Source organism: Pinus tabuliformis, chromosome 2_2 (assembly GCF_031772625.1).
Source record: "Pinus tabuliformis cultivar Carrire ecotype Pingquan chromosome 2_2, CPIR1, whole genome shotgun sequence".
NCBI classification, from domain to species: Eukaryota; Viridiplantae; Streptophyta; class Pinopsida; order Pinales; family Pinaceae; genus Pinus; species Pinus tabuliformis.
The window spans coordinates 381,373,207-381,386,418 of NC_142300.1; positions in this window are offsets into that span (position 1 = coordinate 381,373,207).

Consider the following 13,212-nt stretch of genomic DNA (forward strand, 5'->3'; position numbering starts at 1 on the left):
TGAAGGTTAATGATGGTTTGCAAGTGTGTATGTAGGCCGGCCTAAGGTGTTTTAGGCTCATGACAATTGGCAACCCCTCATTATAAGGTTTTATGGATCCCCTTTATTGGTGTATAAATAAAGGGGGAAGTGAAGGCTTAACTGATTCATTTTAGCATCACAAGGCATCGTACAACGAGAAAGACACTTATGTTCTAGGTAGAAGCAAAGGAGGGTTAACCAACATGGGAGAAAGGATTGTTTTGGGTCTCTTTTGGTGATCGAAATTGCAGAGGAGGGTCGAGGTATAGAAGTGAATTTTTGAATGTTTGCGGGTTTGTTGTGGGTAGTTTATCCCTATATTAGTATGTCGTAGGGCTTGTTGTAGCAAACTGTGGTAAATAAAGGGAGGATAGATCCTTGGAGAGGCAAAAAACGTTGTTGTGGGTGGGTCGTAGACCTTGTAACCACCTTATTTGAGGGAAGCATAGGGTAGATTGAGGGGTTTTCATGCCCAAAACAACAACAGAAGAAGAGAAGACCTCTCCAAGAGAAAGCCACAAAAGATAAAGGGACCCACAGGTGATTCAAGGGACTGTGTGTAGGGCTATTGCAGTATGCTAGGTTCCCTAACCAAGTGCAGTGAATGGCCATGAAAGATGACATACTTAGAGAGCATAATTTGCCTTGTGTTAGGTCATAGTCTTGACCAGAGCATGGATCAGTTGATGGGAAGCTCGAGGGGACCTTAGGAGTTGTTTGGAGGAGACCAAGTGGACTATTTGGAATCCTACTAAGCAGGAAATGTGACAGAGGGCACATCAAATTGGAAGGCAAGAGGACAACAACAAGGAGTCTTGCAAATGTTCCCTTGGTTAATGAGTTAATGGTGTCCTAGGAGAGGACAATTTGTTTGTGCCTAGATTTGTGTAATAGCTCCTCTACTGTAGAGTAAAGGGAAGATTCATGGAGTATGTGTGAAACCATTTGTAAGGGTCTCCTAATTATGGGGATGCCCTATCTAGGTGTATATTCTGTAGCGTGGACTTGGTCACTCGTGGTCTATTGAAGGGTAGCATGAGAGTGGACTTAGTGTGAATGTGATTGGGCACTTATGGTCTACTGGAGGACAACGTGATAGTCTCCAAGTTGGATCTCGGTGAGAAACAATATGATGAAAAAGGGTAGTTGCGAGAGAGGTAGTTTTTGAGCTCAAGGGTTGGAAAACTAGATGAGAAATTTGTGGAGCCTGAGACTTGTGTGTGGAGAAGGACATCTACAACAAAATATGGGAAATCTTCTTAGCCCGTGTTCATTGTAGGAGATGGACATCTTGCAGTGATAAGTGGCACCCCTCCGTGCCCTATGTTGGTCTTCATCGGAGTAGGGAAGGAAGACGATAGTGAGAAAAAGTCCGTAAGTAGCTACCAAGTAGCAGTGGGTAGATTGAGAGTTGTTCACAGGTGGAGATGTGAACAAATCAAAAGGAGTCTTGATGTATTGATGGATTGATGGATGAAATATTAAATAGTGAGTAGATTGGACAACTGAGGTTCAGTGTCTAGATGGAATTGGAGCAAGCATTGATAGAGGCAGGAGATGCATATCGGGAGCTGAAAGATCGGGCAAGTACAAGGTATGACCAAGGGGAACTTACAGAGTCAACATCATTAGCCAGATGGTCAGAGTATCTTGTTGTGGGAAGATTGGTTGTCGATGGACTGAAACCATGCCCCAGTTTTGTATCTTGTACTAGAGGATGATTGAGGGCCATTATCGCTAGTACAGGAGCCCTAAATTTTTGTCTTATATGAATTGGATTAATATAATGAAGTTGTGTTGAAAAATTAGGAAAGTTTTCTATACTTTGTGCATGTGTGATTTACTGTTATTTATATTCCACTGTGTAAAGTAGGTTTGTTGAGATTCTTGGTTTGGTATCGTCATAGATTTTAAGATTCTATCCTAGACCCAAGATATTGGAAATTCAAAAAGCTCTACCTTCAAAAGTGTGAGGAAACAACCTACAAATCACATCTTCTCCATGAACATCCTTTATATTGATAGCTAACATAAAATTATTGATATGATCCTAGGGAGGTTCATCATAATCAAGATTGAATTTGGGCAACCAACATTCAAGATGTTTAGGAAAAGGATGATGTTGACAAAGAATATTTATAGGTTCAAGTGTTTTTGAGGGTCTATAAGCCATTATAGGAATAATAATTATAGGGATTGTTCCAATAACAATTGCAGTATATGAAGTAACTAAGGAAGATGAGGTAACTCTGGATAATGAAGGACCAACTGTATCTATAATTAAGGAAGATATTGCAGGCTAGGTTGAAGGAGGAGGGATGGATGAAGATGATGGAGGGATGGTTTATTGTGATTGTAAAACTGAAGGAATGATAGTAGGTGCAGAAGGAGGGGAACTAAGATAATTTAGCTTGTTGTTGGTTGAGTTCAAACTATACACAATCTTCTTTTGATGATGGGTACTTAGCAGAAGCTCAAACTATTTTACTAATAGATTATTACTTTGAGCTTTGGTAAGGATATCAGAACTCTGCAATGATGAAGTGACACTTCCTTGACACTCTTCAAATATATTTGATGACTCTCTTGATATTCTCAGGCTTTCTATCTTATATATAATATTTTGTATTTCTTCTCATATAGGAGGATTACTAGAATGTTCAGGTTGAGGATAAAGAATAACAAGATCACCAGTAGGTCTTTGTACCATGCTAGGAAGTGGGGAAAAGACTTTAGATGCACTTGTATGTGAAGGTTCTGGAACTTTAGATATTGGAGGAGGTGATCTTGAAGGGCATTTATAAGTTGTGGTAGACAATAAGGGTGAGGATGAACTCTTAGAATGGCTAGTGCTTTTCTATGTGACCTTTTTTCCACTCATAGTGAGATGGCCCTTTTTCTAGTTCTAGAAATGTTGATGGAAAAAATTTATAACATGAAAATTTGGGAAACCACCTGGTTAGAGCCCCAATTAAACTATTTTATGTTTGGGATGGTGGGTTCTACTGGTTGAATGGGACCAGTTACCCCTGTGAATATTTCTCTAATGAATGGAGACTTGTGAATAAGAAGATGAAAGAGATGTAAGAAAACTAGGTGATATCACTAAATGGAAAAGTATTAAGATATAAAAATAATTATAAACTATGTATAATACTATATAACCCAGGTGCTATGAATATGTGAAAGTGAATGATAACAAAATAACAAGAAATATAGATTTACTCAATCTATCATTATTTTAAAGTAGACTATAAATGAAATGATTAATTCAGTTAGATAGTTAATTGAATTAATTCATAAACAATATTCACATATAAATATTGTATCTTTATGCTTGAGATATAAAAAAACCACAAATAAATGACACTACAAGAAAAAAAGTTATTGGTGAGGGTCATGTATGTGATGGACCTTTAATGTTTGTCACCAATGTCGCATGTGGTGACGATCCTTAAAAAGGCATTGTTGTAAGTGCATATAGTGATGGTGCTTTAAGGTTTGTCACCAAAGCCATTTTTAGTGACAATTTTGGTGATGTTTATTAAAGGCCCATAACTAATTATCTCTTTGGTGATACTTCTAGTGATGATCTTTTATTGACCCTCACCAATGCCCTTTTTTGTTACTTTTGGTGACGGTCAAAAAATGTTCATCATCATTGATCATCCCAATGAATTTTTGATGACGCGACATGCATGCTACTATATTTTTTTTCAAAAGATAATGATTTAAGACCATTGTTGTGGAGTCTTTTTCATTATGTGGTTAAGGCCATAGTGGTTAGAGTCAGCCAATTTGTGAAGAAGCAATTAGTGTGTATCATTTCTATCAAGTAATGAGAATATAAATTTCCTATGAGTCAACACATGATTGATCTCTATTAGGTTTATTATCTAAAACTTTCCCTTTAGATAAAGTTTGACTAGTGTGTGCAGGAACTATATTATTTAGTACATAATCAAACTCTATCAATTATATTAATGAGAGAGACGTAGCACTCCTCAACACTCTTTGCACATCTTAAGATGTTTTGGCACACACTAACATTCCTTGGCACCTCACATGTATTGAAACGTCTTTGTACCTAGAACATCTTACCATGAATAGGACACCCGAGCACATGTTGGGAGGCCCTAACATAGCATAGCACTCTCCTAGCATGTGTTGGCATGCCCTGTAGTCCATAACATGCCCTGGATCACTTTGGCATGCTTTAACATACAATAGCACTTTGCACACTTTGGCACTTGGAATGTATTGGAACCTATTATCAGTGTGCCTAACATAACCCTTTTGAAAAAGATAAAGTCCTGACTTATTAACCCTCCTCTATGTTCATTTCCTTGCATTTTAACTTCGTTATTCCTTATGTTTCCTTGACACTCATTGACATGTTGGCATACCTTGGCACCCCGCACATCCTAGCATGCCTTAGCATCTGTCATGTCTTGGCATGCCTTAGAACTATTTGGCAAATGTTAACACACACTGGAACTCCCTAGCACACTCTAGCATGTCTTGGCATGCCCTGATATTCCATAACATGCCTTACCAGTGCTTAGCATACCTTTTCACTCCCTCCTTGGCATGTCAGGCACTCATTGACACTCCATGACACACCATCATATTTATTCACTTCCATGCATTTTGACCTAGTGCTCCCTTGTGTTTCCTTATTACTCCCTGACACTCCTCAATATGCATTAGAACTCTCTGGGACACCTTATCACTCTTCAACATGCCCTACAACTTCATTATCACTCCATAACACACATTGGCAATTAGCATGTGTTTGCACTTGGAAATTCTTAGCATGTGTAACATTCGTTGAGATGCCTTGGTATTATTTGGCATGGTTTAACATTAAAAATTATTTTAGATCAACTATTGGAAAGTAGATAAGAAGTAACACAGGAATATTTGGCACTTAGAATGCATTAAAACTTGGCACTTGGCACCTATTGGCACCTAGTGTTGGTGTGACTATCATGACCCTCTTCGAAAAGGTAAATTGATGACTTATTAACCCTCTTATGTGTTCATTTCCTTTTAGTTTAACTTTTTTCTCCTTTTTTTTTCCTTGATAGCCCCTAACACATATTGTGACACCTTTGGACATCTTGGCATGCCTTAGCACTTGGAATACCTTATCATATTTAACATGCCTTCACACTATATAGCACATGTTAGCATTCCCTAGCATGCCTTGGCACTCACACCCTCACAACTAGCCTTACATTTTTTCACGACTTGGGAACTCAATCAAGTCCTTAGCTACTGTAGTTCATGTGGCATTGGCCTGCTTCAACCTTAATAACTTGACCAATTCCACCTATTACAAGTAGATTGTGCCTTGTTCACCTAAGAACTGCCTATAAATAATATTAGGACACTCATATCCAATATCAACTTGTCCCATTGAATAACTTAACAAGACAAGGATCACATCTAGCCATGGCTATAAAACAACTAATCGACATAACTTACAAAGAAAATATTTCACATGTATGTTAAGTTCATATAAGAAATAGAGCATTAACTAATATTTTGAAAGAACCACACGATGCACAAGACACACATGATATAAATTGACACAAGCTGAGTGCCCCAAAACTTATACACAACAATGTACAATATGAAATTGTGTAAAATAGTTTAAAACATGAGCATTAGGCCAAAATGTGCCACATGTCATATAAAAATAATAGCTAAATGAAAAAAAGTTTTGTGCCTAGCACAAAGTCTCCCTTTGTCTAAAAATACTCTATCTACCCCCTTATCGCAACCATAGGTTTGCCTCTTTTAAATCCTATTATGAACTTCTCCTAACACACTTCGTCCTTAGCACACTTGAATTAACTTACACTCCCTGGCACACACTCGTATTTGTTCATTTCCATGAATTTTGACCTAGTTCTTCCTTGTGATGCCTTAGAACTCCTTAACACTCGTCGACATGCATTGATATTGTCTAACATGTGTTAGTGCACCTTTTCATACCTTTTCATGCCTTGACCCTCCCTATCTATCATGCCCTCACAACTACCCTTACTTAATTTGTAACTTGGGAACCCAACCAAGTCCTCACTTGACTACAAGAGCTTCAACAAGTTATGATTACTACAAATAGACTATGTTGTTGAATTGTGTAGTTTGGGAGGTACTCCACAGGCCTAATGATACGGGTTTGTGTGAGTTTGGACAAAAAAGGATTTGTGGGAAAAGAACCCAAGAAAAGAAATTTTGGACGCAAGATGGGGTTTAAAATATAAAAGAAAATAAAAAAGGAAAAATTATATTTCCTAAGATATAAGTGGATAAAACTCATAAGTTCTAAAGGGTTCCTAAGAGGCCGCTAGGAAAATATATTTAAGGAGGAATTAGTATGATGGCAATAACATCAAGTGAGAAGGATCTCATTTGATCAAGGAGGCTGGGAGAGATGTCATCCTAAAGTAGGCTATGTTAGAGGGTTGAGTAAGGGTTTCTAAAGGGATTCCATGATCATCCACCAAGAGTGGGATCATCAGGTGAGAGTTCACAAGAATACCACATATCTTAATGGATTCAAGCTAGGAAGTAGGATGGCATAGTGTTGGTTTTCTTCTAGTAGATCAAGCTTAGGAGACGCGACTCATGAGAATTTTGGCATGTGATTTAAGTCATGTTTTTGTGTCAAGGCCACATCAAATTCTGAAATAGCAAAGAGGGTTGAGACATTGTCTTGTGGTGGTTAGTAGGTTGCAAGGTATATGATAAAGACCAACACAAATGGAGGAGGGTCTGCACTGAAATTTAGGGCCAGAACAGAAGTAGTCACAAGTGTAATATTGACCGAGGTCACTGTAGTTTGAGGGTCATAAGGATCTGAAGTTCAGGTCAAGATTTAGTAAAAGAAATGCCCAGAATCTATGGATCCATATGATCTAGGTCAAGTCTCTTATGGAGGCAAGAGTTGTTGCTTTTGCTATGGGTCTATAGGATTTGTTCTAAAGTAATTAGAATATAAGTATAATTCTATAGTTAGGGTGGTTCCCTAACATGTTCAGTCCGTAAGTTATGCCCTTAAGGCTATGAAAAATCTGCTTAGAAGAAGAGGGATCATTACCCTTAGAGCGAGGTTTATCTCTGCAATATAGACGACATATGTGGAAGATGGTTAGCAGAAGTATGTGTGGAGATACCATATCAAAAGGAGGGTGGAACTTGAGTAGAATATTAAACAAAATAAATGTGCTATGTGATGAACTAATTAACATGAAGAGGAGTTGATTTTGGTGGACTATCCATATATTTTTGGATAAAGGTCTGAAGCAACCTATAAAACGTTAGTCAATCATAATAGGAGTAGTTCAGATTTGTTCATAGATTGGACAATAAAGAAATTGGTACATAAGAATAGTGATTTTGAGAGGAATTAAATCACTATTAGGTGGCATATTTGAAGATCCCTAGATGAGGGCAGTGTTGCGGGCCCTATATCGATAAAAGAATTTACCGTGGTTAGGAAAATTGATGGAATTCCTAGTACAAATGGAGGGTTGTTAGGTGACTATGAAAGAAGATCCCTAAGTCCTATACTTGTGAAGGAAAACAAGACTAGTAGAAGGGTAAGTGTATCGAGCCTAAGGACGTGAATACTTTTAAGGGCTAAAGTAGAAGTCAACTGGCTAGCCAACTGGCCCTAGTTCATTGTATTCTAGAGGATTGATTTAGTGAGAAGAAGGTTAACCTTCATAGCCCTAGAGTTGTCATATTGGAGTAGGAGTATGGAAAAAATGGTCAGACCAAAGAGTTGTTCATAAATAGAGTTGTGAACAGTTGATCAAAGACCCTAAGTGTTGCAAACCTTCAAGGAAAAAGAAGGTAGCTAGAGGGTATAGTTTTTTGAGTCGACTTGAGTAACCTAAAGTAGTTGAGTTCATTGATAGAGGCAGATTGAGGAGTTGCAAAATAGGAGGCAAGAGGACCTTCTAGATGTGTTCAGGGTGCGTGGACCAAAAAGGTTGTATGTGGCCACCATCAACAAGTACGTCAAGTGTTGTCTTGTTCAAGGTAGATTGGTTGTCAAAGGAATAACAACGAACCTTAGTTTTATTACGTGTATGAGTGTGATTGTAAAGGGCCATGATCCCTTGTACGAGATCTCTAGTATATTCTATTATAGTTTGTAATATAATGAATAAGAGTTTGAAAGAGTTAAAAATTTTCATGTGCATTAGTTGATTCCCTAATGTGTGTAGATTTTGTTGTGAAAAGTATATGTGTTTTGGCACTTGAGTGTATTTTCATAAAATACTCTAAGACCAAACCCATATTCTCACGTGTCATGGAAATTCAACATAGGCCTTGTTCACCTAAGAACTACTTGTAACTCATCTTAGGCTACTCATGTCCAATCTTAGCTCATCGTACTTAACAAATTACCAACACAAGGCTCATCACATCCAACTATGGCCATAAAACAATTAAGTAACACAATTTACATCTTGACATGCCATAACACCTAGCATGACTTAGAATTCCTTAGCACTATGTGGCATGTGTTAGCATCCCCTACATTCCTTGGCATGCTTTGACACTCCCTAACACATTGTAGCACATCCAAACACACATTGGTATTTTAGAATACTTTGGCACTACTTAGCATATAACCTTGTCACTCCCTCCTTAACACACCTAGAACTCATTGACACTCCCTATCACACACTCTAATTTGTTCATTTCCATGAATTTTGACCTAGTGCTTCCTTGTGTTTCCCTGATACTCCCTAGCACGCATTGGCACACCCTAGCACTTGGCACATCTTGGCATGTCACCCTAGAACTCTAGCATTCCTTGGCACTACCTAGCATACCTTTTCACTCTCTCCTTAGCACACTTAAAGCTTGTTGACGATCATAGTCACAAAATTTTATTCATTCATTTCCATACATTTTGACCGCGTTCTCACTTGTGTTTCCCTAGCAATCCTTAACACTCCTTGGCATGTGCTAGTACACCCTAGCACCTATGACATCTTGGCATGTTGCTTTGGCCTCTAGCATGCCTTAACACTGCTTAGAATACCTTTTCACTCCCTCCTTAAAACACATGGAATTCGCTGACACTTCCAATCACAAACTCTTATTTGTTCATTTCCATGAATTTTGACATAGTGCTCCCTTGCATTTCCTTAACACTCCTAGCTAACACTTCCATGCATGTGTTGGCACATCTTGGTTGCATACCACCCTAGCACTCTAACATTCCTTAGCACTTCCAAGCATGCCTTGTCACTCCTCCTTAGCACACTTGGAACTCATTGACATTTCCTATCACAAACTTTTAGTCATTCCTTTCCATGCATTATGACCTAGTGCTCCCTTGTGTTTCCCTATCACTCCTTAACACTCCTTGGCACACATTGGCACACCCTGGCACTTGGCACATCTTGACATGATTTCCTAGCACTCTATCATGCCTTGGCACTACCTAACATACATTTTCACTCCCTCCTTAGCACACCCAGAACTTTCTAACACTCCCTATCACACACTCTTGTTCATTCATTTCCATGCAATTGAAACTAGTCCTCCCTTGTGTTTCCCTGACACTCCCTAACATGTGTTGGTGCCACACCCTATCACCTAGCACATATTTTCATGGATTAGCACTTGGAATGTCTTGGCATGCATAACATACCGTGGAAATTTCTAGCATGTGTTATAACTTCCTGACATTCCTTGAACACCTTGGCACTCCCTACTTGTCATGCCTTCATAGATAGCCTTACATTTTTTGCAACTTGGGAACCCAATTAAATCATTTAAAAGATAGTGTTGTCCCTATCCCAAAGCCTCCATTTGTCTAAAAATACTTTTTCCATCCCCTTATCACAATCATAGGCTTACCTATTGCAAGTCCTATTATGAAATTATCCTAGGACACTTCATCCTTGGGACACATGGAGTTCACTGACACTCCTAGAAAGATACTCTTATTCGTTTGGTTCCATGCACTTTGACCTAGTTATTCCTTGTGATTCTAGGACACTCCCAGACACTCCTTGACATGAATTGACATTTCTTGTCATGTGTTATTATGTCTTTTCATTCCTTGGCATGCCCTGACACTCCTTAGTTATCATGCCCTCGTAACTACCTAAGACTTGGGAACCAACCAATTCCTACCTCAACTACATATTATTGACCAAGTTATAGTTACTACAACTATGGTATGTTTTTTTCACCTAATAATGGCCTATAACTCATCTTAGGCTACTCATGTCTAATCTTAACTCATCCCACTTATCAAGTTTCCAAGGCAAGGCTCACATCCAACCATGGCCATAAAACATCTAAGCAACATACTTTACGTCTTGACATGCCATAACACTTGGCATGTTTAGCAATGCATTGGCACTATGTGGCATCTTTTGGCATCCCATGCATTCCTTTTCATGCTTTAACACTCCTAGCACACTTTACCACTTCTTGACATGTCCTTGCACACTTGCATGCCTTGACACTGCCTAACATATAACTTTGTAACTCCCTTCTTAGCACACTTGGAACTCACTCACACTGCCTATGAAACACTCTTATTTGTTCATTTCCATGCATTTTGAACTAGTTCTCCTTTGTGTTTCTGTCACACTCCCTAACACTTCCCGGTACACATTGGCACACCTTGGCACTTGGCACATCTTGGCATGTTGCCTTAACACTCTAGCATTCGTTGGCACTACATAACATACCTTTTCACTCCCTGCTTAGCACACCTAGAATTCATTGACACTCCTTGTCACACATTCTTATTCATTCATTTCCATGCATTTGAAACTAGCTCTCCTTTGTGTTTCCCTGGCACTCCATAACACTCCCTGACATGCATTGGCAGACCTTAGCACTTGACACATCTTAGCATTTTTCAATGGCCTCTCACATGCCTTAACACTACCTATCATACCTTATCCCTACCTCCTTAGCAAACCTAGAACTCATGGACACTTCCTGTCAGAAACTCTTAATCATTCATTTGCATGCATTATTTTCACCTATTGCTCCCTTGTGTTTTCTTAGCACTCCTTAACGATTCCTAGAATGTTTTTTTTATGGACAAAACACTATATATAGGGAAAATTGACCTCCATTTGTGGACAAGTGAATTCAGTTAAGTGAGTATGCAATAATAAGTGTGAAGATAACCGACAAAGAGATAAAATTTTTGTGTGGTTTATGGGTTTGTTTTAGGGCTAATACCTCCACGTGTGTGAATGAAGGAAGAACTATCTGATGTAGAAAAGGTCGAAGGTCTTGTTGTTTTCCAAGAAGTCGAATCAAGGAAGAAGATAAGAAAGGTTACAAGCTCAATGATAATAATAGGTCATACCACCCAAGCGAAGAAGATCAGTGTTCAAAAGGTTGGTCAACCACACGTGCTAGGCTTTATGTAGAAGGGCTGAGAACTACATATATGATCCAGGGAAGTAAAATTTGAAGGATAGACGAGTTATTGAAGGAAGAAGCTTTATCATTGTTGACTCAAGGAGAAAGAATGAAGTTGAATCAAGGAGGCTTGTGACTTGGTCTTGGAGAGGTTGTTGAGTCAAGGGTCTAGGTCATAGTCTTGGTATTTTCCAATTGAAGTCTCTATAAGAAGAATATTTCATTTTGGTTTTCCCCTCATGTTGGAGAGGTTTTGGCCTTGGTTGATCACTATTCTCTATGTCTCTTGTCTCCTCATTGTTTATGCATTGGTAGTTGTTTGATGAAGAATAACACTATAATAATCTAAGTAAAGAGAAGATCCTAATCTTAAGAAGTAAAAATCATTCACAAACAGTTATCATAAGAAGAGAAATCACCTAATTACTATGCCCTAGATTTCTCAACAACCATGGCACTCCCTAACACTCCTTAGTATGCATTGACACTGTCTGGCATGTGTTAGCATGCCTTTTCCTTGGCATGCCCTGGCACTCCTTAGCTATCATGCCCTCACAACTACCCTTACTTTTTTTGGGACTTGGGAACCCAACCAAGTCCTTCCTCAACTACAATAGCTTGACCAAGTTATGGTTACTACAACTAGACTATGCCTTGTTCACCTAAGAAATGAATATAACTCATCTTAAGCTACTCATGTCCAATTTCAACCTATCCCACATAAAAAGTTACAAGTTAGCAAGTCAAGGCTCATGTCCAAGCATGGCCATAAAACAACTAAGAAAAATAGTTTACATCTTGACATGCCATAATGCCTTGCATGTCTAACAATCCCTTAGTACATGTTGACACCCTCTGTGTTGGCATGCTTTGGAACTCCCTAACACACCCTACCACTCCCTGACATGCCCTGATAGTCTAACACGCCTTGGGATTTCCTAGCATACAACCTTGTCACTCCCTCCTTAGCACACATGAAACTCACTGACACTCCCTTTCACACTTCTTATCTAATAATTTCCATGCATTTTGAACTAGTTCTCCCTTGTGCTTCCATGACACTCCCTAAGACTCCCTAGCACACATTGACACATCCTAGAACCTAGCACATCGGGGCATGCCACCCTCGCACTCTAGAATTCCTTGGCACTACCTAGCATACCTTATCACTCCCTCCTTCACACACCTAGAACTCACTGACACTCCATGTCACACTCTTATTCATTCATTTCCATGAATTTGAAACTAGTTCTCCTCTGTGTTTCCCTGGCACTCCCTAACACTATGTTGTAACTAAATCAGCAAGGATTTGTTGCTCCATGATCTTGTGTCCATAACAGACCACCAAATAGAGTAGAATAGAATCAATGGGACAAAGCCTAATTCCCGACCCAAATGCCCAATCACGTAGAAAAAAATTAGATCTATGCTATAAAGATGAGGGACCACTCCTCGAATCTTGGCATGTCGGGGAATGGTTTTCAGTTTGATGTAGGTCTTGTGCTCCACTCGAGCGATCTAACACATCCACAATAGATATCTATTCCTGCACACAATTACGAAAAAATGAAGATGACATGTGATATTCCTTAGAAAAGCGTTAGATCAAAAGCAATAAATGTCAATATATAACATGCTAAAAACAAACTCATGTAAGGAAGGGAACACAGATTTCCATTAACCATAAAAGAAACAATACAATGACGGTGTTTCACCTCCAAGAATCTTCTTCAAAATCCAGTAGAGTTTCCCCACTAT